The 25863-nt window shown below is 57.2% G+C and overlaps 8 pseudogenes; all 8 read right to left on the bottom strand.

Annotated features, from left to right (window-relative positions):
- Nucleotides 1–260: 260 nt before the first annotated feature.
- On the bottom strand, nucleotides 261–380 carry LOC129641077 (uncharacterized; annotated as a pseudogene).
- Nucleotides 381–3635: 3255 nt separating this feature from the next.
- LOC129641076 (uncharacterized) lies at nucleotides 3636–3755 on the bottom strand (annotated as a pseudogene).
- A 3261-nt stretch (nucleotides 3756–7016) lies between these two features.
- On the bottom strand, nucleotides 7017–7136 carry LOC129641075 (uncharacterized; annotated as a pseudogene).
- Nucleotides 7137–10391: 3255 nt separating this feature from the next.
- Nucleotides 10392–10511, bottom strand: LOC129641073 (uncharacterized; annotated as a pseudogene).
- A 3240-nt stretch (nucleotides 10512–13751) lies between these two features.
- Nucleotides 13752–13871, bottom strand: LOC129641072 (uncharacterized; annotated as a pseudogene).
- A 3255-nt stretch (nucleotides 13872–17126) lies between these two features.
- On the bottom strand, nucleotides 17127–17246 carry LOC129641071 (uncharacterized; annotated as a pseudogene).
- A 3260-nt stretch (nucleotides 17247–20506) lies between these two features.
- Nucleotides 20507–20626, bottom strand: LOC129641070 (uncharacterized; annotated as a pseudogene).
- Nucleotides 20627–23879: 3253 nt separating this feature from the next.
- On the bottom strand, nucleotides 23880–23999 carry LOC129641069 (uncharacterized; annotated as a pseudogene).
- Nucleotides 24000–25863: the final 1864 nt, after the last annotated feature.

The following is a 25863-nucleotide window of genomic DNA, read 5'->3' as shown; positions in this document are numbered from 1 at the left end:
CAAGCCAAAGGAGCCCCAGAGGGAGACGGGACGGCCGGTCGTCTGGTTTCCTGAAAGCCGAATGCGAAGGCGGAGGGGCTCGCGGGCCGCGGGGAGGCAACCCAGGTCTGCAGCGGGAGTCGGGGCCCCGGCCACCCACTCACTCCCCCCGCCCCGGGAGGGGCTGGGGCTGCGGGGGTGGCGGGGGGGCGAGGGGGGTGTGGGTCCAAGAATTGGGACGCGGGGGCGGGGGCTAAAGGACCTCTTCTGGTAGGCAAAAAAGCCTCCAGCACCCGGAATTCCCAGGTGGTCTCCCATCCAAGATACTGAACAGGCCCGACCCTGCTTAGCTTCCGAGATCAGACGAGATCGGGCGCCTTCAGGCCGATAGGGCCGGAGACGGGCGCGGCCGCCGCGGGGCGCCCTAAGAGCCTTGCGCTTCGCCTCCCTTTCGCTCTGACCTGCAGGTCGGGCCAACGGGCCGCCCCTCTCCTCGGGGGGCCGTGCTGTACTTGAGCCGCACGACCCGCGACCGCACTCCAGCCTGCTGACGCCGGCCCGGCCCCCGAACACCGCCAACCCCAGACCAGCAACCGCCTGGCCGGGCCCGGGGGCCCGATGGGCTTCCAGGACCCCCCAGTGACCGGGAGGGCGTGCGTGCGTGCGCGCGGGGCCTGGGGGGTGGGCTGAGGGGTGCGGAGGTCTCGGCGCCCTCCCACCCCCGGCCACTCCAGACCCGGCCGCGCTGGCTGAGCGGCGCCTCCCCGCCCCCCCCCCATCCCGTTCGCTGCTCAGGGCCGCGCGACCCCGGAGGTGTCGGTCTTCGGGGCCCGCCGCCTCCCGATCCCCGCGGCCCGGGGGCCTCTGAACCTCCTGCGGGCCTAGGCTCAGCGAATCTTGAGCGCCCAACTTGCCCGGCACCTGCCCGCTGCCCAAACCCACCGGGAGCCACGGAGGCGCGGTCGACCGGAGCGCCTCAGCCCCGCCCCTTTGCCCTACCGAGGCGCCCCCCTTGTCCCCACGCCGCCCGCCAAGCACCCGACCTTCCTGAGAGAGCAGACGAACCACAGGCAGGCACACAGACAGACACACACACACACACACACACACACACACACACACGAGTGTGGTCTTTGGAAATACTTCTGTTTGTAGTTGCTGGGTTGAGCCCAACTCTTATAGGACGCATGGAGTGCGGCCCATCAGGCTCCTCTGTCCGTGGCATTTCCCAGGCGAGAATACTGGAGTGGGTTGCCATTACCTTCTCCAGGGGATCTTCCCGACCCAGGGGTCAAACCCGAGTCTCCTGCGGGCGGATGCCTTGCCATCTGAACCAGCACATTGCGAATTCCCTAGGCAAAATACAAAGAAAAGAGCTCGTGTGCTACTAAGTGGAAAGATGATTGAAGAAACAGAAGGTGTCCTTTGTTGGTATCTTGGAATCTTTCTTTAGTTTTCGTTGATTTTTACTCTTAAGGCTACTTGAACAAGGCAAGAGAGAAACCCCAGAACTGAAAAGCTATTGACTTTTTTGAAAGAAACCTGTGCAGGTTAAGCACTCTTCGTTTTTGAGAGATGGTGAAATGCAAAATCTTGATTCAACACATATGACTTTGGTGAACTTTATTTCAAATCTCCATGATGAACCCCTAAGGCGTCCAGGAAGAAAGGAGTAGAGCGGGAGACAAAAAGAGCAACCTTTCCCCTTGGCGCCATCCCAACCAGCTGCTTAGTTCCTTCATCTCATGGACTACCATCTGGGCTTATCTGGTTTGTCTGATTCTTGTTTCGGGGCCCGTTTCTAGTCACAAGGCTGTCAACAGTGGGGGGTGGGGTGGGGGGTGGGGGAAGCCCTTCTTTCCATTCCACATGAGACCCAGTGGACAATCCAGGCCCTGGCCACTGCATAGAGCGTGCAGCAACAATATCAACGGTGATGCTGGTTAACAACGCATATTCCTGGAATCCACTCCGTTGCCTACCGAGTGTGTGCGGTGGTGGTCTGGAACCTATACCTGGAAGCTTTCTTGATGATTGCAAATGACACCAAAGTCCGAGGACGATGGAAGATCTTCACGTTTCTGCAAGAGCCACACACCTCCAGAAGGAACCGCAAGACTTGCCTGACATGGTCAAGGTCTAAGTATTGGACTACACGTCGGAAGGTCTCCACCTTTGCTATGGAAGTCAAACGATCTTTCTTGGAAATGAAAATGGATCACACTGAACGTTCACATTCTTCTAGAGCATTTGAAAAGCCCTAAACTGTAGAAATCTGCTGTACGAGTTCCTTGAAAGCAAGAACCCATACTGATGGATATGTCTTAATGCCTTAGATTGTGCCTTGAATATAGCGTACACATGAACCCAGGAAAGGAAAGAATGGAATCGCCAAATACACAAAGAGATCAAAAGTGCCGAGCCAAGTGACACCTTGAGGCTTCCAAGAACTTTTCTGTCTTTCACACACTAAGTAAATCCTGAGCACCTACGATGAGCTGGGAGGCATGTAATAAGTTTCTGGAACTAGAAGGCGGAGAGAAGCAGACACAGAGTTCCTGCTTTCACTGAGACGAATCTAATGATACATCACAGGCAGATCCTTGGAGAACTTGTCGAGGGGCCTCTACCCTCACCAAAACCTGGGTGTCAGGGAAGGCTTTTCAGAGTAACCATTGCGTTGAGGTCCATAGGTGGAACCTACGTAAACCAGGGTTGAGATGCAGGAAGAATTTCAGGCAGGGAAAACAGCATCCTGGAAGTCTAGGTGACCAGGGAAACTTAGGACGTTCAAGAAATGAAAATGCCCTATGGGATGGAAGCCAAAGAGTGCAGAGGGCATTCCAGGGAAAAGACATCCGAGAAGAACGTGAGGAGCAGGCATGAAGGGAATTGGTCGTATCTTCAATATGATGGGAAAATACAAGAGCCGTTGGAGCAGGATGGTGAGAGAATTGCATCTGCATTTCCAAACGGTCATCTTGCTCCACGTCACTAATGATTGGAGAGACTCAACTCCAAACGCCAAGGAGGGACCACTTCGCCCGAGTCCGATTGGGCCTCATTGCAATGTCTGTCCATAGCAGATGCTGGAGAAGCTGTGGAGCAAAGGGAACTCTCCTCCACGCTGAGTAGGAATGGGAGTTGGTACAGCCGGGATGGAAAAGAGTATGGAGGTTCGCGAAGGAACTAAAAGTAGAAGTAGCCTATGGTTCAGCAGTCCCACTCCCAGGCATAGATCCACCCCCAGTACAAGCCAACAAGCTAGATGCCCCGTTTGGGCACATCGATCTGTGCGCGCGCTCGCATGCGCATGCGCGATCGCCTGCGAGGCTGGGGGTGGGGCGGGGGCTGGGGCTCTGGCTGGAGTCGGTGCAAGCCCCGGGATTGCCTGAGGCAAGCCAAAGGAGCCCCAGAGGGAGACGGGACGGCCGGTCGTCTGGTTTCCTGAAAGCCGAATGCGAAGGCGGAGGGGCTCGCGGGCCGCGGGGAGGCAACCCAGGTCTGCAGCGGGAGTCGGGGCCCCGGCCACCCACTCACTCCCCCCGCCCCGGGAGGGGCTGGGGCTGCGGGGGTGGCGGGGGGGCGAGGGGGGTGTGGGTCCAAGAACTGGGACGCGGGGCGGGGGCTAAAGGACCTCTTCTGGTAGGCAAAAAAGCCTCCAGCACCCGGAATTCCCAGGTGGTCTCCCATCCAAGATACTGAACAGGCCCGACCCTGCTTAGCTTCCGAGATCAGACGAGATCGGGCGCCTTCAGGCCGATAGGGCCGGAGACGGGCGCGGCCGCCGCGGGGCGCCCTAAGAGCCTTGCGCTTCGCCTCCCTTTCGCTCTGACCTGCAGGTCGGGCCAACGGGCCGCCCCTCTCCTCGGGGGGCCGTGCTGTACTTGAGCCGCACGACCCGCGACCGCACTCCAGCCTGCTGACGCCGGCCCGGCCCCCGAACACCGCCAACACCAGACCAGCAACCGCCTGGCCGGGCCCGGGGGCCCGATGGGCTTCCAGGACCCCCCAGTGACCGGGAGGGCGTGCGTGCGTGCGCGCGGGGCCTGGGGGGTGGGCTGAGGGGTGCGGAGGTCTCGGCGCCCTCCCACCCCCGGCCACTCCAGACCCGGCCGCGCTGGCTGAGCGGCGCCTCCCCGCCCCCCCCCCCATCCCGTTCGCTGCTCAGGGCCGCGCGACCCCGGAGGTGTCGGTCTTCGGGGCCCGCCGCCTCCCGATCCCCGCGGCCCGGGGGCCTCCGAACCTCCTGCGGGCCTAGGCTCAGCGAATCTTGAGCGCCCAACTTGCCCGGCACCTGCCCGCTGCCCAAACCCACCGGGAGCCACGGAGGCGCGGTCGACCGGAGCGCCTCAGCCCCGCCCCTTTGCCCTACCGAGGCGCCCCCCTTGTCCCCACGCCGCCCGCCAAGCACCCGACCTTCCTGAGAGAGCAGACGAACCACAGGCAGGCACACAGACAGACAGACACACACACACACACACACACACACACACACACACACGAGTGTGGTCTTTGGAAATACTTCTGTTTGTAGTTGCTGGGTTGAGCCCAACTCTTATAGGACGCATGGAGTGCGGCCCATCAGGCTCCTCTGTCCGTGGCATTTCCCAGGCGAGAATACTGGAGTGGGTTGCCATTACCTTCTCCAGGGGATCTTCCCGACCCAGGGGTCAAACCCGAGTCTCCTGCGGGCGGATGCCTTGCCATCTGAACCAGCACATTGCGAATTCCCTAGGCAAAATACAAAGAAAAGAGCTCGTGTGCTACTAAGTGGAAAGATGATTGAAGAAACAGAAGGTGTCCTTTGTTGGTATCTTGGAATCTTTCTTTAGTTTTCGTTGATTTTTACTCTTAAGGCTACTTGAACAAGGCAAGAGAGAAACCCCAGAACTGAAAAGCTATTGACTTTTTTGAAAGAAACCTGTGCAGGTTAAGCACTCTTCGTTTTTGAGAGATGGTGAAATGCAAAATCTTGATTCAACACATATGACTTTGGTGAACTTTATTTCAAATCTCCATGATGAACCCCTAAGGCGTCCAGGAAGAAAGGAGTAGAGCGGGAGACAAAAAGAGCAACCTTTCCCCTTGGCGCCATCCCAACCAGCTGCTTAGTTCCTTCATCTCATGGACTACCATCTGGGCTTATCTGGTTTGTCTGATTCTTGTTTCGGGGCCCGTTTCTAGTCACAAGGCTGTCAACAGTGGGGGGTGGGGTGGGGGGTGGGGGAAGCCCTTCTTTCCATTCCACATGAGACCCAGTGGACAATCCAGGCCCTGGCCACTGCATAGAGCGTGCAGCAACAATATCAACGGTGATGCTGGTTAACAACGCATATTCCTGGAATCCACTCCGTTGCCTACCGAGTGTGTGCGGTGGTGGTCTGGAACCTATACCTGGAAGCTTTCTTGATGATTGCAAATGACACCAAAGTCCGAGGACGATGGAAGATCTTCACGTTTCTGCAAGAGCCACACACCTCCAGAAGGAACCGCAAGACTTGCCTGACATGGTCAAGGTCTAAGTATTGGACTACACGTCGGAAGGTCTCCACCTTTGCTATGGAAGTCAAACGATCTTTCTTGGAAATGAAAATGGATCACACTGAACGTTCACATTCTTCTAGAGCATTTGAAAAGCCCTAAACTGTAGAAATCTGCTGTACGAGTTCCTTGAAAGCAAGAACCCATACTGATGGATATGTCTTAATGCCTTAGATTGTGCCTTGAATATAGCGTACACATGAACCCAGGAAAGGAAAGAATGGAATCGCCAAATACACAAAGAGATCAAAAGTGCCGAGCCAAGTGACACCTTGAGGCTTCCAAGAACTTTTCTGTCTTTCACACACTAAGTAAATCCTGAGCACCTACGATGAGCTGGGAGGCATGTAATAAGTTTCTGGAACTAGAAGGCGGAGAGAAGCAGACACAGAGTTCCTGCTTTCACTGAGACGAATCTAATGATACATCACAGGCAGATCCTTGGAGAACTTGTCGAGGGGCCTCTACCCTCACCAAAACCTGGGTGTCAGGGAAGGCTTTTCAGAGTAACCATTGCGTTGAGGTCCATAGGTGGAACCTACGTAAACCAGGGTTGAGATGCAGGAAGAATTTCAGGCAGGGAAAACAGCATCCTGGAAGTCTAGGTGACCAGGGAAACTTAGGACGTTCAAGAAATGAAAATGCCCTATGGGATGGAAGCCAAAGAGTGCAGAGGGCATTCCAGGGAAAAGACATCCGAGAAGAACGTGAGGAGCAGGCATGAAGGGAATTGGTCGTATCTTCAATATGATGGGAAAATACAAGAGCCGTTGGAGCAGGATGGTGAGAGAATTGCATCTGCATTTCCAAACGGTCATCTTGCTCCACGTCACTAATGATTGGAGAGACTCAACTCCAAACGCCAAGGAGGGACCACTTCGCCCGAGTCCGATTGGGCCTCATTGCAATGTCTGTCCATAGCAGATGCTGGAGAAGCTGTGGAGCAAAGGGAACTCTCCTCCACGCTGAGTAGGAATGGGAGTTGGTACAGCCGGGATGGAAAAGAGTATGGAGGTTCGCGAAGGAACTAAAAGTAGAAGTAGCCTATGGTTCAGCAGTCCCACTCCCAGGCATAGATCCACCCCCAGTACAAGCCAACAAGCTAGATGCCCCGTTTGGGCACATCGATCTGTGCGCGCTCGCATGCGCATGCGCGATCGCCTGCGAGGCTGGGGGTGGGGCGGGGGCTGGGGCTCTGGCTGGAGTCGGTGCAAGCCCCGGGATTGCCTGAGGCAAGCCAAAGGAGCCCCAGAGGGAGACGGGACGGCCGGTCGTCTGGTTTCCTGAAAGCCGAATGCGAAGGCGGAGGGGCTCGCGGGCCGCGGGGAGGCAACCCAGGTCTGCAGCGGGAGTCGGGGCCCCGGCCACCCACTCACTCCCCCCGCCCCGGGAGGGGCTGGGGCTGCGGGGGTGGCGGGGGGGCGAGGGGGGTGTGGGTCCAAGAATTGGGACGCGGGGGCGGGGGCTAAAGGACCTCTTCTGGTAGGCAAAAAAGCCTCCAGCACCCGGAATTCCCAGGTGGTCTCCCATCCAAGATACTGAACAGGCCCGACCCTGCTTAGCTTCCGAGATCAGACGAGATCGGGCGCCTTCAGGCCGATAGGGCCGGAGACGGGCGCGGCCGCCGCGGGGCGCCCTAAGAGCCTTGCGCTTCGCCTCCCTTTCGCTCTGACCTGCAGGTCGGGCCAACGGGCCGCCCCTCTCCTCGGGGGGCCGTGCTGTACTTGAGCCGCACGACCCGCGACCGCACTCCAGCCTGCTGACGCCGGCCCGGCCCCCGAACACCGCCAACCCCAGACCAGCAACCGCCTGGCCGGGCCCGGGGGCCCGATGGGCTTCCAGGACCCCCCAGTGACCGGGAGGGCGTGCGTGCGTGCGCGCGGGGCCTGGGGGGTGGGCTGAGGGGTGCGGAGGTCTCGGCGCCCTCCCACCCCCGGCCACTCCAGACCCGGCCGCGCTGGCTGAGCGGCGCCTCCCCGCCCCCCCCCCATCCCGTTCGCTGCTCAGGGCCGCGCGACCCCGGAGGTGTCGGTCTTCGGGGCCCGCCGCCTCCCGATCCCCGCGGCCCGGGGGCCTCTGAACCTCCTACGGGCCTAGGCTCAGCGAATCTTGAGCGCCCAACTTGCCCGGCACCTGCCCGCTGCCCAAACCCACCGGGAGCCACGGAGGCGCGGTCGACCGGAGCGCCTCAGCCCCGCCCCTTTGCCCTACCGAGGCGCCCCCCTTGTCCCCACGCCGCCCGCCAAGCACCCGACCTTCCTGAGAGAGCAGACGAACCACAGGCAGGCACACAGACAGACAGACACACACACACACACACACACACACACACACGAGTGTGGTCTTTGGAAATACTTCTGTTTGTAGTTGCTGGGTTGAGCCCAACTCTTATAGGACGCATGGAGTGCGGCCCATCAGGCTCCTCTGTCCGTGGCATTTCCCAGGCGAGAATACTGGAGTGGGTTGCCATTACCTTCTCCAGGGGATCTTCCCGACCCAGGGGTCAAACCCGAGTCTCCTGCGGGCGGATGCCTTGCCATCTGAACCAGCACATTGCGAATTCCCTAGGCAAAATACAAAGAAAAGAGCTCGTGTGCTACTAAGTGGAAAGATGATTGAAGAAACAGAAGGTGTCCTTTGTTGGTATCTTGGAATCTTTCTTTAGTTTTCGTTGATTTTTACTCTTAAGGCTACTTGAACAAGGCAAGAGAGAAACCCCAGAACTGAAAAGCTATTGACTTTTTTGAAAGAAACCTGTGCAGGTTAAGCACTCTTCGTTTTTGAGAGATGGTGAAATGCAAAATCTTGATTCAACACATATGACTTTGGTGAACTTTATTTCAAATCTCCATGATGAACCCCTAAGGCGTCCAGGAAGAAAGGAGTAGAGCGGGAGACAAAAAGAGCAACCTTTCCCCTTGGCGCCATCCCAACCAGCTGCTTAGTTCCTTCATCTCATGGACTACCATCTGGGCTTATCTGGTTTGTCTGATTCTTGTTTCGGGGCCCGTTTCTAGTCACAAGGCTGTCAACAGTGGGGGGTGGGGTGGGGGGTGGGGGAAGCCCTTCTTTCCATTCCACATGAGACCCAGTGGACAATCCAGGCCCTGGCCACTGCATAGAGCGTGCAGCAACAATATCAACGGTGATGCTGGTTAACAACGCATATTCCTGGAATCCACTCCGTTGCCTACCGAGTGTGTGCGGTGGTGGTCTGGAACCTATACCTGGAAGCTTTCTTGATGATTGCAAATGACACCAAAGTCCGAGGACGATGGAAGATCTTCACGTTTCTGCAAGAGCCACACACCTCCAGAAGGAACCGCAAGACTTGCCTGACATGGTCAAGGTCTAAGTATTGGACTACACGTCGGAAGGTCTCCACCTTTGCTATGGAAGTCAAACGATCTTTCTTGGAAATGAAAATGGATCACACTGAACGTTCACATTCTTCTAGAGCATTTGAAAAGCCCTAAACTGTAGAAATCTGCTGTACGAGTTCCTTGAAAGCAAGAACCCATACTGATGGATATGTCTTAATGCCTTAGATTGTGCCTTGAATATAGCGTACACATGAACCCAGGAAAGGAAAGAATGGAATCGCCAAATACACAAAGAGATCAAAAGTGCCGAGCCAAGTGACACCTTGAGGCTTCCAAGAACTTTTCTGTCTTTCACACACTAAGTAAATCCTGAGCACCTACGATGAGCTGGGAGGCATGTAATAAGTTTCTGGAACTAGAAGGCGGAGAGAAGCAGACACAGAGTTCCTGCTTTCACTGAGACGAATCTAATGATACATCACAGGCAGATCCTTGGAGAACTTGTCGAGGGGCCTCTACCCTCACCAAAACCTGGGTGTCAGGGAAGGCTTTTCAGAGTAACCATTGCGTTGAGGTCCATAGGTGGAACCTACGTAAACCAGGGTTGAGATGCAGGAAGAATTTCAGGCAGGGAAAACAGCATCCTGGAAGTCTAGGTGACCAGGGAAACTTAGGACGTTCAAGAAATGAAAATGCCCTATGGGATGGAAGCCAAAGAGTGCAGAGGGCATTCCAGGGAAAAGACATCCGAGAAGAACGTGAGGAGCAGGCATGAAGGGAATTGGTCGTATCTTCAATATGATGGGAAAATACAAGAGCCGTTGGAGCAGGATGGTGAGAGAATTGCATCTGCATTTCCAAACGGTCATCTTGCTCCACGTCACTAATGATTGGAGAGACTCAACTCCAAACGCCAAGGAGGGACCACTTCGCCCGAGTCCGATTGGGCCTCATTGCAATGTCTGTCCATAGCAGATGCTGGAGAAGCTGTGGAGCAAAGGGAACTCTCCTCCACGCTGAGTAGGAATGGGAGTTGGTACAGCCGGGATGGAAAAGAGTATGGAGGTTCGCGAAGGAACTAAAAGTAGAAGTAGCCTATGGTTCAGCAGTCCCACTCCCAGGCATAGATCCACCCCCAGTACAAGCCAACAAGCTAGATGCCCCGTTTGGGCACATCGATCTGTGCGCGCGCTCGCATGCGCATGCGCGATCGCCTGCGAGGCTGGGGGTGGGGCGGGGGCTGGGGCTCTGGCTGGAGTCGGTGCAAGCCCCGGGATTGCCTGAGGCAAGCCAAAGGAGCCCCAGAGGGAGACGGGACGGCCGGTCGTCTGGTTTCCTGAAAGCCGAATGCGAAGGCGGAGGGGCTCGCGGGCCGCGGGGAGGCAACCCAGGTCTGCAGCGGGAGTCGGGGCCCCGGCCACCCACTCACTCCCCCCGCCCCGGGAGGGGCTGGGGCTGCGGGGGTGGCGGGGGGGCGAGGGGGGTGTGGGTCCAAGAATTGGGACGCGGGGCGGGGGCTAAAGGACCTCTTCTGGTAGGCAAAAAAGCCTCCAGCACCCGGAATTCCCAGGTGGTCTCCCATCCAAGATACTGAACAGGCCCGACCCTGCTTAGCTTCCGAGATCAGACGAGATCGGGCGCCTTCAGGCCGATAGGGCCGGAGACGGGCGCGGCCGCCGCGGGGCGCCCTAAGAGCCTTGCGCTTCGCCTCCCTTTCGCTCTGACCTGCAGGTCGGGCCAACGGGCCGCCCCTCTCCTCGGGGGGCCGTGCTGTACTTGAGCCGCACGACCCGCGACCGCACTCCAGCCTGCTGACGCCGGCCCGGCCCCCGAACACCGCCAACACCAGACCAGCAACCGCCTGGCCGGGCCCGGGGGCCCGATGGGCTTCCAGGACCCCCCAGTGACCGGGAGGGCGTGCGTGCGTGCGCGCGGGGCCTGGGGGGTGGGCTGAGGGGTGCGGAGGTCTCGGCGCCCTCCCACCCCCGGCCACTCCAGACCCGGCCGCGCTGGCTGAGCGGCGCCTCCCCCCCATCCCGTTCGCCGCTCAGGGCCGCGCGACCCCGGAGGTGTCGGTCTTCGGGGCCCGCCGCCTCCCGATCCCCGCGGCCCGGGGGCCTCTGAACCTCCTGCGGGCCTAGGCGCAGCGAATCTTGAGCGCCCAACTTGCCCGGCACCTGCCCGCTGCCCAAACCCACCGGGAGCCACGGAGGCGCGGTCGACCGGAGCGCCTCAGCCCCGCCCCTTTGCCCTACCGAGGCGCCCCCCTTGTCCCCACGCCGCCCGCCAAGCACCCGACCTTCCTGAGAGAGCAGACGAACCACAGGCAGGCACACAGACAGACAGACACACACACACACACACACACACGAGTGTGGTCTTTGGAAATACTTCTGTTTGTAGTTGCTGGGTTGAGCCCAACTCTTATAGGACGCATGGAGTGCGGCCCATCAGGCTCCTCTGTCCGTGGCATTTCCCAGGCGAGAATACTGGAGTGGGTTGCCATTACCTTCTCCAGGGGATCTTCCCGACCCAGGGGTCAAACCCGAGTCTCCTGCGGGCGGATGCCTTGCCATCTGAACCAGCACATTGCGAATTCCCTAGGCAAAATACAAAGAAAAGAGCTCGTGTGCTACTAAGTGGAAAGATGATTGAAGAAACAGAAGGTGTCCTTTGTTGGTATCTTGGAATCTTTCTTTAGTTTTCGTTGATTTTTACTCTTAAGGCTACTTGAACAAGGCAAGAGAGAAACCCCAGAACTGAAAAGCTATTGACTTTTTTGAAAGAAACCTGTGCAGGTTAAGCACTCTTCGTTTTTGAGAGATGGTGAAATGCAAAATCTTGATTCAACACATATGACTTTGGTGAACTTTATTTCAAATCTCCATGATGAACCCCTAAGGCGTCCAGGAAGAAAGGAGTAGAGCGGGAGACAAAAAGAGCAACCTTTCCCCTTGGCGCCATCCCAACCAGCTGCTTAGTTCCTTCATCTCATGGACTACCATCTGGGCTTATCTGGTTTGTCTGATTCTTGTTTCGGGGCCCGTTTCTAGTCACAAGGCTGTCAACAGTGGGGGGTGGGGTGGGGGGTGGGGGAAGCCCTTCTTTCCATTCCACATGAGACCCAGTGGACAATCCAGGCCCTGGCCACTGCATAGAGCGTGCAGCAACAATATCAACGGTGATGCTGGTTAACAACGCATATTCCTGGAATCCACTCCGTTGCCTACCGAGTGTGTGCGGTGGTGGTCTGGAACCTATACCTGGAAGCTTTCTTGATGATTGCAAATGACACCAAAGTCCGAGGACGATGGAAGATCTTCACGTTTCTGCAAGAGCCACACACCTCCAGAAGGAACCGCAAGACTTGCCTGACATGGTCAAGGTCTAAGTATTGGACTACACGTCGGAAGGTCTCCACCTTTGCTATGGAAGTCAAACGATCTTTCTTGGAAATGAAAATGGATCACACTGAACGTTCACATTCTTCTAGAGCATTTGAAAAGCCCTAAACTGTAGAAATCTGCTGTACGAGTTCCTTGAAAGCAAGAACCCATACTGATGGATATGTCTTAATGCCTTAGATTGTGCCTTGAATATAGCGTACACATGAACCCAGGAAAGGAAAGAATGGAATCGCCAAATACACAAAGAGATCAAAAGTGCCGGAGCCAAGTGACACCTTGAGGCTTCCAAGAACTTTTCTGTCTTTCACACACTAAGTAAATCCTGAGCACCTACGATGAGCTGGGAGGCATGTAATAAGTTTCTGGAACTAGAAGGCGGAGAGAAGCAGACACAGAGTTCCTGCTTTCACTGAGACGAATCTAATGATACATCACAGGCAGATCCTTGGAGAACTTGTCGAGGGGCCTCTACCCTCACCAAAACCTGGGTGTCAGGGAAGGCTTTTCAGAGTAACCATTGCGTTGAGGTCCATAGGTGGAACCTACGTAAACCAGGGTTGAGATGCAGGAAGAATTTCAGGCAGGGAAAACAGCATCCTGGAAGTCTAGGTGACCAGGGAAACTTAGGACGTTCAAGAAATGAAAATGCCCTATGGGATGGAAGCCAAAGAGTGCAGAGGGCATTCCAGGGAAAAGACATCCGAGAAGAACGTGAGGAGCAGGCATGAAGGGAATTGGTCGTATCTTCAATATGATGGGAAAATACAAGAGCCGTTGGAGCAGGATGGTGAGAGAATTGCATCTGCATTTCCAAACGGTCATCTTGCTCCACGTCACTAATGATTGGAGAGACTCAACTCCAAACGCCAAGGAGGGACCACTTCGCCCGAGTCCGATTGGGCCTCATTGCAATGTCTGTCCATAGCAGATGCTGGAGAAGCTGTGGAGCAAAGGGAACTCTCCTCCACGCTGAGTAGGAATGGGAGTTGGTACAGCCGGGATGGAAAAGAGTATGGAGGTTCGCGAAGGAACTAAAAGTAGAAGTAGCCTATGGTTCAGCAGTCCCACTCCCAGGCATAGATCCACCCCCAGTACAAGCCAACAAGCTAGATGCCCCGTTTGGGCACATCGATCTGTGCGCGCGCTCGCATGCGCATGCGCGATCGCCTGCGAGGCTGGGGGTGGGGCGGGGGCTGGGGCTCTGGCTGGAGTCGGTGCAAGCCCCGGGATTGCCTGAGGCAAGCCAAAGGAGCCCCAGAGGGAGACGGGACGGCCGGTCGTCTGGTTTCCTGAAAGCCGAATGCGAAGGCGGAGGGGCTCGCGGGCCGCGGGGAGGCAACCCAGGTCTGCAGCGGGAGTCGGGGCCCCGGCCACCCACTCACTCCCCCCGCCCCGGGAGGGGCTGGGGCTGCGGGGGTGGCGGGGGGGCGAGGGGGGTGTGGGTCCAAGAACTGGGACGCGGGGCGGGGGCTAAAGGACCTCTTCTGGTAGGCAAAAAAGCCTCCAGCACCCGGAATTCCCAGGTGGTCTCCCATCCAAGATACTGAACAGGCCCGACCCTGCTTAGCTTCCGAGATCAGACGAGATCGGGCGCCTTCAGGCCGATAGGGCCGGAGACGGGCGCGGCCGCCGCGGGGCGCCCTAAGAGCCTTGCGCTTCGCCTCCCTTTCGCTCTGACCTGCAGGTCGGGCCAACGGGCCGCCCCTCTCCTCGGGGGGCCGTGCTGTACTTGAGCCGCACGACCCGCGACCGCACTCCAGCCTGCTGACGCCGGCCCGGCCCCCGAACACCGCCAACCCCAGACCAGCAACCGCCTGGCCGGGCCCGGGGGCCCGATGGGCTTCCAGGACCCCCCAGTGACCGGGAGGGCGTGCGTGCGTGCGCGCGGGGCCTGGGGGGTGGGCTGAGGGGTGCGGAGGTCTCGGCGCCCTCCCACCCCCGGCCACTCCAGACCCGGCCGCGCTGGCTGAGCGGCGCCTCCCCGCCCCCCCCCCATCCCGTTCGCTGCTCAGGGCCGCGCGACCCCGGAGGTGTCGGTCTTCGGGGCCCGCCGCCTCCCGATCCCCGCGGCCCGGGGGCCTCTGAACCTCCTGCGGGCCTAGGCTCAGCGAATCTTGAGCGCCCAACTTGCCCGGCACCTGCCCGCTGCCCAAACCCACCGGGAGCCACGGAGGCGCGGTCGACCGGAGCGCCTCAGCCCCGCCCCTTTGCCCTACCGAGGCGCCCCCCTTGTCCCCACGCCGCCCGCCAAGCACCCGACCTTCCTGAGAGAGCAGACGAACCACAGGCAGGCACACAGACAGACACACACACACACACACACACACACACACACACACGAGTGTGGTCTTTGGAAATACTTCTGTTTGTAGTTGCTGGGTTGAGCCCAACTCTTATAGGACGCATGGAGTGCGGCCCATCAGGCTCCTCTGTCCGTGGCATTTCCCAGGCGAGAATACTGGAGTGGGTTGCCATTACCTTCTCCAGGGGATCTTCCCGACCCAGGGGTCAAACCCGAGTCTCCTGCGGGCGGATGCCTTGCCATCTGAACCAGCACATTGCGAATTCCCTAGGCAAAATACAAAGAAAAGAGCTCGTGTGCTACTAAGTGGAAAGATGATTGAAGAAACAGAAGGTGTCCTTTGTTGGTATCTTGGAATCTTTCTTTAGTTTTCGTTGATTTTTACTCTTAAGGCTACTTGAACAAGGCAAGAGAGAAACCCCAGAACTGAAAAGCTATTGACTTTTTTGAAAGAAACCTGTGCAGGTTAAGCACTCTTCGTTTTTGAGAGATGGTGAAATGCAAAATCTTGATTCAACACATATGACTTTGGTGAACTTTATTTCAAATCTCCATGATGAACCCCTAAGGCGTCCAGGAAGAAAGGAGTAGAGCGGGAGACAAAAAGAGCAACCTTTCCCCTTGGCGCCATCCCAACCAGCTGCTTAGTTCCTTCATCTCATGGACTACCATCTGGGCTTATCTGGTTTGTCTGATTCTTGTTTCGGGGCCCGTTTCTAGTCACAAGGCTGTCAACAGTGGGGGGTGGGGTGGGGGGTGGGGGAAGCCCTTCTTTCCATTCCACATGAGACCCAGTGGACAATCCAGGCCCTGGCCACTGCATAGAGCGTGCAGCAACAATATCAACGGTGATGCTGGTTAACAACGCATATTCCTGGAATCCACTCCGTTGCCTACCGAGTGTGTGCGGTGGTGGTCTGGAACCTATACCTGGAAGCTTTCTTGATGATTGCAAATGACACCAAAGTCCGAGGACGATGGAAGATCTTCACGTTTCTGCAAGAGCCACACACCTCCAGAAGGAACCGCAAGACTTGCCTGACATGGTCAAGGTCTAAGTATTGGACTACACGTCGGAAGGTCTCCACCTTTGCTATGGAAGTCAAACGATCTTTCTTGGAAATGAAAATGGATCACACTGAACGTTCACATTCTTCTAGAGCATTTGAAAAGCCCTAAACTGTAGAAATCTGCTGTACGAGTTCCTTGAAAGCAAGAACCCATACTGATGGATATGTCTTAATGCCTTAGATTGTGCCTTGAATATAGCGTACACATGAACCCAGGAAAGGAAAGAATGGAATCGCCAAATACACAAAGAGATCAAAAGTGCCGAGCCAAGTGACACCTTGAGGCTTCCAAGAACTTTTCTGTCTTTCACACACTAAGTAAATCCTGAGCACCTACGATGAGCTGGGAGGCATGTAATAAGTTTCTGGAACTAGAAGGCGGAGAGAAGCAGACACAGAGTTCCTGCTTTCACTGAGACGAATCTAATGATACATCACAGGCAGATCCTTGGAGAACTTGTCGAGGGGCCTCTACCCTCACCAAAACCTGGGTGTCAGGGAAGGCTTTTCAGAGTAACCATTGCGTTGAGGTCCATAGGTGGAACCTACGTAAACCAGGGTTGAGATGCAGGAAGAATTTCAGGCAGGGAAAACAGCATCCTGGAAGTCTAGGTGACCAGGGAAACTTAGGACGTTCAAGAAATGAAAATGCCCTATGGGATGGAAGCCAAAGAGTGCAGAGGGCATTCCAGGGAAAAGACATCCGAGAAGAACGTGAGGAGCAGGCATGAAGGGAATTGGTCGTATCTTCAATATGATGGGAAAATACAAGAGCCGTTGGAGCAGGATGGTGAGAGAATTGCATCTGCATTTCCAAACGGTCATCTTGCTCCACGTCACTAATGATTGGAGAGACTCAACTCCAAACGCCAAGGAGGGACCACTTCGCCCGAGTCCGATTGGGCCTCATTGCAATGTCTGTCCATAGCAGATGCTGGAGAAGCTGTGGAGCAAAGGGAACTCTCCTCCACGCTGAGTAGGAATGGGAGTTGGTACAGCCGGGATGGAAAAGAGTATGGAGGTTCGCGAAGGAACTAAAAGTAGAAGTAGCCTATGGTTCAGCAGTCCCACTCCCAGGCATAGATCCACCCCCAGTACAAGCCAACAAGCTAGATGCCCCGTTTGGGCACATCGATCTGTGCGCGCGCTCGCATGCGCATGCGCGATCGCCTGCGAGGCTGGGGGTGGGGCGGGGGCTGGGGCTCTGGCTGGAGTCGGTGCAAGCCCCGGGATTGCCTGAGGCAAGCCAAAGGAGCCCCAGAGGGAGACGGGACGGCCGGTCGTCTGGTTTCCTGAAAGCCGAATGCGAAGGCGGAGGGGCTCGCGGGCCGCGGGGAGGCAACCCAGGTCTGCAGCGGGAGTCGGGGCCCCGGCCACCCACTCACTCCCCCCGCCCCGGGAGGGGCTGGGGCTGCGGGGGTGGCGGGGGGGCGAGGGGGGTGTGGGTCCAAGAACTGGGACGCGGGGCGGGGGCTAAAGGACCTCTTCTGGTAGGCAAAAAAGCCTCCAGCACCCGGAATTCCCAGGTGGTCTCCCATCCAAGATACTGAACAGGCCCGACCCTGCTTAGCTTCCGAGATCAGACGAGATCGGGCGCCTTCAGGCCGATAGGGCCGGAGACGGGCGCGGCCGCCGCGGGGCGCCCTAAGAGCCTTGCGCTTCGCCTCCCTTTCGCTCTGACCTGCAGGTCGGGCCAACGGGCCGCCCCTCTCCTCGGGGGGCCGTGCTGTACTTGAGCCGCACGACCCGCGACCGCACTCCAGCCTGCTGACGCCGGCCCGGCCCCCGAACACCGCCAACACCAGACCAGCAACCGCCTGGCCGGGCCCGGGGGCCCGATGGGCTTCCAGGACCCCCCAGTGACCGGGAGGGCGTGCGTGCGTGCGCGCGGGGCCTGGGGGGTGGGCTGAGGGGTGCGGAGGTCTCGGCGCCCTCCCACCCCCGGCCACTCCAGACCCGGCCGCGCTGGCTGAGCGGCGCCTCCCCGCCCCCCCCCCCATCCCGTTCGCTGCTCAGGGCCGCGCGACCCCGGAGGTGTCGGTCTTCGGGGCCCGCCGCCTCCCGATCCCCGCGGCCCGGGGGCCTCCGAACCTCCTGCGGGCCTAGGCTCAGCGAATCTTGAGCGCCCAACTTGCCCGGCACCTGCCCGCTGCCCAAACCCACCGGGAGCCACGGAGGCGCGGTCGACCGGAGCGCCTCAGCCCCGCCCCTTTGCCCTACCGAGGCGCCCCCCTTGTCCCCACGCCGCCCGCCAAGCACCCGACCTTCCTGAGAGAGCAGACGAACCACAGGCAGGCACACAGACAGACAGACACACACACACACACACACACACACACACACACACGAGTGTGGTCTTTGGAAATACTTCTGTTTGTAGTTGCTGGGTTGAGCCCAACTCTTATAGGACGCATGGAGTGCGGCCCATCAGGCTCCTCTGTCCGTGGCATTTCCCAGGCGAGAATACTGGAGTGGGTTGCCATTACCTTCTCCAGGGGATCTTCCCGACCCAGGGGTCAAACCCGAGTCTCCTGCGGGCGGATGCCTTGCCATCTGAACCAGCACATTGCGAATTCCCTAGGCAAAATACAAAGAAAAGAGCTCGTGTGCTACTAAGTGGAAAGATGATTGAAGAAACAGAAGGTGTCCTTTGTTGGTATCTTGGAATCTTTCTTTAGTTTTCGTTGATTTTTACTCTTAAGGCTACTTGAACAAGGCAAGAGAGAAACCCCAGAACTGAAAAGCTATTGACTTTTTTGAAAGAAACCTGTGCAGGTTAAGCACTCTTCGTTTTTGAGAGATGGTGAAATGCAAAATCTTGATTCAACACATATGACTTTGGTGAACTTTATTTCAAATCTCCATGATGAACCCCTAAGGCGTCCAGGAAGAAAGGAGTAGAGCGGGAGACAAAAAGAGCAACCTTTCCCCTTGGCGCCATCCCAACCAGCTGCTTAGTTCCTTCATCTCATGGACTACCATCTGGGCTTATCTGGTTTGTCTGATTCTTGTTTCGGGGCCCGTTTCTAGTCACAAGGCTGTCAACAGTGGGGGGTGGGGTGGGGGGTGGGGGAAGCCCTTCTTTCCATTCCACATGAGACCCAGTGGACAATCCAGGCCCTGGCCACTGCATAGAGCGTGCAGCAACAATATCAACGGTGATGCTGGTTAACAACGCATATTCCTGGAATCCACTCCGTTGCCTACCGAGTGTGTGCGGTGGTGGTCTGGAACCTATACCTGGAAGCTTTCTTGATGATTGCAAATGACACCAAAGTCCGAGGACGATGGAAGATCTTCACGTTTCTGCAAGAGCCACACACCTCCAGAAGGAACCGCAAGACTTGCCTGACATGGTCAAGGTCTAAGTATTGGACTACACGTCGGAAGGTCTCCACCTTTGCTATGGAAGTCAAACGATCTTTCTTGGAAATGAAAATGGATCACACTGAACGTTCACATTCTTCTAGAGCATTTGAAAAGCCCTAAACTGTAGAAATCTGCTGTACGAGTTCCTTGAAAGCAAGAACCCATACTGATGGATATGTCTTAATGCCTTAGATTGTGCCTTGAACATAGCGTACACATGAACCCAGGAAAGGAAAGAATGGAATCGCCAAATACACAAAGAGATCAAAAGTGCCGAGCCAAGTGACACCTTGAGGCTTCCAAGAACTTTTCTGTCTTTCACACACTAAGTAAATCCTGAGCACCTACGATGAGCTGGGAGGCATGTAATAAGTTTCTGGAACTAGAAGGCGGAGAGAAGCAGACACAGAGTTCCTGCTTTCACTGAGACGAATCTAATGATACATCACAGGCAGATCCTTGGAGAACTTGTCGAGGGGCCTCTACCCTCACCAAAACCTGGGTGTCAGGGAAGGCTTTTCAGAGTAACCATTGCGTTGAGGTCCATAGGTGGAACCTACGTAAACCAGGGTTGAGATGCAGGAAGAATTTCAGGCAGGGAAAACAGCATCCTGGAAGTCTAGGTGACCAGGGAAACTTAGGACGTTCAAGAAATGAAAATGCCCTATGGGATGGAAGCCAAAGAGTGCAGAGGGCATTCCAGGGAAAAGACATCCGAGAAGAACGTGAGGAGCAGGCATGAAGGGAATTGGTCGTATCTTCAATATGATGGGAAAATACAAGAGCCGTTGGAGCAGGATGGTGAGAGAATTGCATCTGCATTTCCAAACGGTCATCTTGCTCCACGTCACTAATGATTGGAGAGACTCAACTCCAAACGCCAAGGAGGGACCACTTCGCCCGAGTCCGATTGGGCCTCATTGCAATGTCTGTCCATAGCAGATGCTGGAGAAGCTGTGGAGCAAAGGGAACTCTCCTCCACGCTGAGTAGGAATGGGAGTTGGTACAGCCGGGATGGAAAAGAGTATGGAGGTTCGCGAAGGAACTAAAAGTAGAAGTAGCCTATGGTTCAGCAGTCCCACTCCCAGGCATAGATCCACCCCCAGTACAAGCCAACAAGCTAGATGCCCCGTTTGGGCACATCGATCTGTGCGCGCGCTCGCATGCGCATGCGCGATCGCCTGCGAGGCTGGGGGTGGGGCGGGGGCTGGGGCTCTGGCTGGAGTCGGTGCAAGCCCCGGGATTGCCTGAGGCAAGCCAAAGGAGCCCCAGAGGGAGACGGGACGGCCGGTCGTCTGGTTTCCTGAAAGCCGAATGCGAAGGCGGAGGGGCTCGCGGGCCGCGGGGAGGCAACCCAGGTCTGCAGCGGGAGTCGGGGCCCCGGCCACCCACTCACTCCCCCCGCCCCGGGAGGGGCTGGGGCTGCGGGGGTGGCGGGGGGGCGAGGGGGGTGTGGGTCCAAGAACTGGGACGCGGGGCGGGGGCTAAAGGACCTCTTCTGGTAGGCAAAAAAGCCTCCAGCACCCGGAATTCCCAGGTGGTCTCCCATCCAAGATACTGAACAGGCCCGACCCTGCTTAGCTTCCGAGATCAGACGAGATCGGGCGCCTTCAGGCCGATAGGGCCGGAGACGGGCGCGGCCGCCGCGGGGCGCCCTAAGAGCCTTGCGCTTCGCCTCCCTTTCGCTCTGACCTGCAGGTCGGGCCAACGGGCCGCCCCTCTCCTCGGGGGGCCGTGCTGTACTTGAGCCGCACGACCCGCGACCGCACTCCAGCCTGCTGACGCCGGCCCGGCCCCCGAACACCGCCAACACCAGACCAGCAACCGCCTGGCCGGGCCCGGGGGCCCGATGGGCTTCCAGGACCCCCCAGTGACCGGGAGGGCGTGCGTGCGTGCGCGCGGGGCCTGGGGGGTGGGCTGAGGGGTGCGGAGGTCTCGGCGCCCTCCCACCCCCGGCCACTCCAGACCCGGCCGCGCTGGCTGAGCGGCGCCTCCCCCCCATCCCGTTCGCCGCTCAGGGCCGCGCGACCCCGGAGGTGTCGGTCTTCGGGGCCCGCCGCCTCCCGATCCCCGCGGCCCGGGGGCCTCTGAACCTCCTGCGGGCCTAGGCGCAGCGAATCTTGAGCGCCCAACTTGCCCGGCACCTGCCCGCTGCCCAAACCCACCGGGAGCCACGGAGGCGCGGTCGACCGGAGCGCCTCAGCCCCGCCCCTTTGCCCTACCGAGGCGCCCCCCTTGTCCCCACGCCGCCCGCCAAGCACCCGACCTTCCTGAGAGAGCAGACGAACCACAGGCAGGCACACAGACAGACAGACACACACACACACACACACACACACACACACACACACGAGTGTGGTCTTTGGAAATACTTCTGTTTGTAGTTGCTGGGTTGAGCCCAACTCTTATAGGACGCATGGAGTGCGGCCCATCAGGCTCCTCTGTCCGTGGCATTTCCCAGGCGAGAATACTGGAGTGGGTTGCCATTACCTTCTCCAGGGGATCTTCCCGACCCAGGGGTCAAACCCGAGTCTCCTGCGGGCGGATGCCTTGCCATCTGAACCAGCACATTGCGAATTCCCTAGGCAAAATACAAAGAAAAGAGCTCGTGTGCTACTAAGTGGAAAGATGATTGAAGAAACAGAAGGTGTCCTTTGTTGGTATCTTGGAATCTTTCTTTAGTTTTCGTTGATTTTTACTCTTAAGGCTACTTGAACAAGGCAAGAGAGAAACCCCAGAACTGAAAAGCTATTGACTTTTTTGAAAGAAACCTGTGCAGGTTAAGCACTCTTCGTTTTTGAGAGATGGTGAAATGCAAAATCTTGATTCAACACATATGACTTTGGTGAACTTTATTTCAAATCTCCATGATGAACCCCTAAGGCGTCCAGGAAGAAAGGAGTAGAGCGGGAGACAAAAAGAGCAACCTTTCCCCTTGGCGCCATCCCAACCAGCTGCTTAGTTCCTTCATCTCATGGACTACCATCTGGGCTTATCTGGTTTGTCTGATTCTTGTTTCGGGGCCCGTTTCTAGTCACAAGGCTGTCAACAGTGGGGGGTGGGGTGGGGGGTGGGGGAAGCCCTTCTTTCCATTCCACATGAGACCCAGTGGACAATCCAGGCCCTGGCCACTGCATAGAGCGTGCAGCAACAATATCAACGGTGATGCTGGTTAACAACGCATATTCCTGGAATCCACTCCGTTGCCTACCGAGTGTGTGCGGTGGTGGTCTGGAACCTATACCTGGAAGCTTTCTTGATGATTGCAAATGACACCAAAGTCCGAGGACGATGGAAGATCTTCACGTTTCTGCAAGAGCCACACACCTCCAGAAGGAACCGCAAGACTTGCCTGACATGGTCAAGGTCTAAGTATTGGACTACACGTCGGAAGGTCTCCACCTTTGCTATGGAAGTCAAACGATCTTTCTTGGAAATGAAAATGGATCACACTGAACGTTCACATTCTTCTAGAGCATTTGAAAAGCCCTAAACTGTAGAAATCTGCTGTACGAGTTCCTTGAAAGCAAGAACCCATACTGATGGATATGTCTTAATGCCTTAGATTGTGCCTTGAATATAGCGTACACATGAACCCAGGAAAGGAAAGAATGGAATCGCCAAATACACAAAGAGATCAAAAGTGCCGAGCCAAGTGACACCTTGAGGCTTCCAAGAACTTTTCTGTCTTTCACACACTAAGTAAATCCTGAGCACCTACGATGAGCTGGGAGGCATGTAATAAGTTTCTGGAACTAGAAGGCGGAGAGAAGCAGACACAGAGTTCCTGCTTTCACTGAGACGAATCTAATGATACATCACAGGCAGATCCTTGGAGAACTTGTCGAGGGGCCTCTACCCTCACCAAAACCTGGGTGTCAGGGAAGGCTTTTCAGAGTAACCATTGCGTTGAGGTCCATAGGTGGAACCTACGTAAACCAGGGTTGAGATGCAGGAAGAATTTCAGGCAGGGAAAACAGCATCCTGGAAGTCTAGGTGACCAGGGAAACTTAGGACGTTCAAGAAATGAAAATGCCCTATGGGATGGAAGCCAAAGAGTGCAGAGGGCATTCCAGGGAAAAGACATCCGAGAAGAACGTGAGGAGCAGGCATGAAGGGAATTGGTCGTATCTTCAATATGATGGGAAAATACAAGAGCCGTTGGAGCAGGATGGTGAGAGAATTGCATCTGCATTTCCAAACGGTCATCTTGCTCCACGTCACTAATGATTGGAGAGACTCAACTCCAAACGCCAAGGAGGGACCACTTCGCCCGAGTCCGATTGGGCCTCATTGCAATGTCTGTCCATAGCAGATGCTGGAGAAGCTGTGGAGCAAAGGGAACTCTCCTCCACGCTGAGTAGGAATGGGAGTTGGTACAGCCGGGATGGAAAAGAGTATGGAGGTTCGCGAAGGAACTAAAAGTAGAAGTAGCCTATGGTTCAGCAGTCCCACTCCCAGGCATAGATCCACCCCCAGTACAAGCCAACAAGCTAGATGCCCCGTTTGGGCACATCGATCTGTGCGCGCGCTCGCATGCGCATGCGCGATCGCCTGCGAGGCTGGGGGTGGGGCGGGGGCTGGGGCTCTGGCTGGAGTCGGTGCAAGCCCCGGGATTGCCTGAGGCAAGCCAAAGGAGCCCCAGAGGGAGACGGGACGGCCGGTCGTCTGGTTTCCTGAAAGCCGAATGCGAAGGCGGAGGGGCTCGCGGGCCGCGGGGAGGCAACCCAGGTCTGCAGCGGGAGTCGGGGCCCCGGCCACCCACTCACTCCCCCCGCCCCGGGAGGGGCTGGGGCTGCGGGGGTGGCGGGGGGGCGAGGGGGGTGTGGGTCCAAGAACTGGGACGCGGGGCGGGGGCTAAAGGACCTCTTCTGGTAGGCAAAAAAGCCTCCAGCACCCGGAATTCCCAGGTGGTCTCCCATCCAAGATACTGAACAGGCCCGACCCTGCTTAGCTTCCGAGATCAGACGAGATCGGGCGCCTTCAGGCCGATAGGGCCGGAGACGGGCGCGGCCGCCGCGGGGCGCCCTAAGAGCCTTGCGCTTCGCCTCCCTTTCGCTCTGACCTGCAGGTCGGGCCAACGGGCCGCCCCTCTCCTCGGGGGGCCGTGCTGTACTTGAGCCGCACGACCCGCGACCGCACTCCAGCCTGCTGACGCCGGCCCGGCCCCCGAACACCGCCAACACCAGACCAGCAACCGCCTGGCCGGGCCCGGGGGCCCGATGGGCTTCCAGGACCCCCCAGTGACCGGGAGGGCGTGCGTGCGTGCGCGCGGGGCCTGGGGGGTGGGCTGAGGGGTGCGGAGGTCTCGGCGCCCTCCCACCCCCGGCCACTCCAGACCCGGCCGCGCTGGCTGAGCGGCGCCTCCCCCCCATCCCGTTCGCCGCTCAGGGCCGCGCGACCCCGGAGGTGTCGGTCTTCGGGGCCCGCCGCCTCCCGATCCCCGCGGCCCGGGGGCCTCTGAACCTCCTGCGGGCCTAGGCGCAGCGAATCTTGAGCGCCCAACTTGCCCGGCACCTGCCCGCTGCCCAAACCCACCGGGAGCCACGGAGGCGCGGTCGACCGGAGCGCCTCAGCCCCGCCCCTTTGCCCTACCGAGGCGCCCCCCTTGTCCCCACGCCGCCCGCCAAGCACCCGACCTTCCTGAGAGAGCAGACGAACCACAGGCAGGCACACAGACAGACAGACAGACACACACACACACACACACACACACACACACACACACGAGTGTGGTCTTTGGAAATACTTCTGTTTGTAGTTGCTGGGTTGAGCCCAACTCTTATAGGACGCATGGAGTGCGGCCCATCAGGCTCCTCTGTCCGTGGCATTTCCCAGGCGAGAATACTGGAGTGGGTTGCCATTACCTTCTCCAGGGGATCTTCCCGACCCAGGGGTCAAACCCGAGTCTCCTGCGGGCGGATGCCTTGCCATCTGAACCAGCACATTGCGAATTCCCTAGGCAAAATACAAAGAAAAGAGCTCGTGTGCTACTAAGTGGAAAGATGATTGAAGAAACAGAAGGTGTCCTTTGTTGGTATCTTGGAATCTTTCTTTAGTTTTCGTTGATTTTTACTCTTAAGGCTACTTGAACAAGGCAAGAGAGAAACCCCAGAACTGAAAAGCTATTGACTTTTTTGAAAGAAACCTGTGCAGGTTAAGCACTCTTCGTTTTTGAGAGATGGTGAAATGCAAAATCTTGATTCAACACATATGACTTTGGTGAACTTTATTTCAAATCTCCATGATGAACCCCTAAGGCGTCCAGGAAGAAAGGAGTAGAGCGGGAGACAAAAAGAGCAACCTTTCCCCTTGGCGCCATCCCAACCAGCTGCTTAGTTCCTTCATCTCATGGACTACCATCTGGGCTTATCTGGTTTGTCTGATTCTTGTTTCGGGGCCCGTTTCTAGTCACAAGGCTGTCAACAGTGGGGGGTGGGGTGGGGGGTGGGGGAAGCCCTTCTTTCCATTCCACATGAGACCCAGTGGACAATCCAGGCCCTGGCCACTGCATAGAGCGTGCAGCAACAATATCAACGGTGATGCTGGTTAACAACGCATATTCCTGGAATCCACTCCGTTGCCTACCGAGTGTGTGCGGTGGTGGTCTGGAACCTATACCTGGAAGCTTTCTTGATGATTGCAAATGACACCAAAGTCCGAGGACGATGGAAGATCTTCACGTTTCTGCAAGAGCCACACACCTCCAGAAGGAACCGCAAGACTTGCCTGACATGGTCAAGGTCTAAGTATTGGACTACACGTCGGAAGGTCTCCACCTTTGCTATGGAAGTCAAACGATCTTTCTTGGAAATGAAAATGGATCACACTGAACGTTCACATTCTTCTAGAGCATTTGAAAAGCCCTA

The sequence above is a fragment of the Bubalus kerabau genome, unplaced genomic scaffold (genome assembly GCF_029407905.1).
Source record: "Bubalus kerabau isolate K-KA32 ecotype Philippines breed swamp buffalo unplaced genomic scaffold, PCC_UOA_SB_1v2 scaffold_70, whole genome shotgun sequence".
NCBI classification, from domain to species: Eukaryota; Metazoa; Chordata; class Mammalia; order Artiodactyla; family Bovidae; genus Bubalus; species Bubalus kerabau.
The sequence above is the reverse complement of the archived record's forward strand: the minus strand, read 5'-3'. Positions and strand labels throughout refer to the sequence as shown.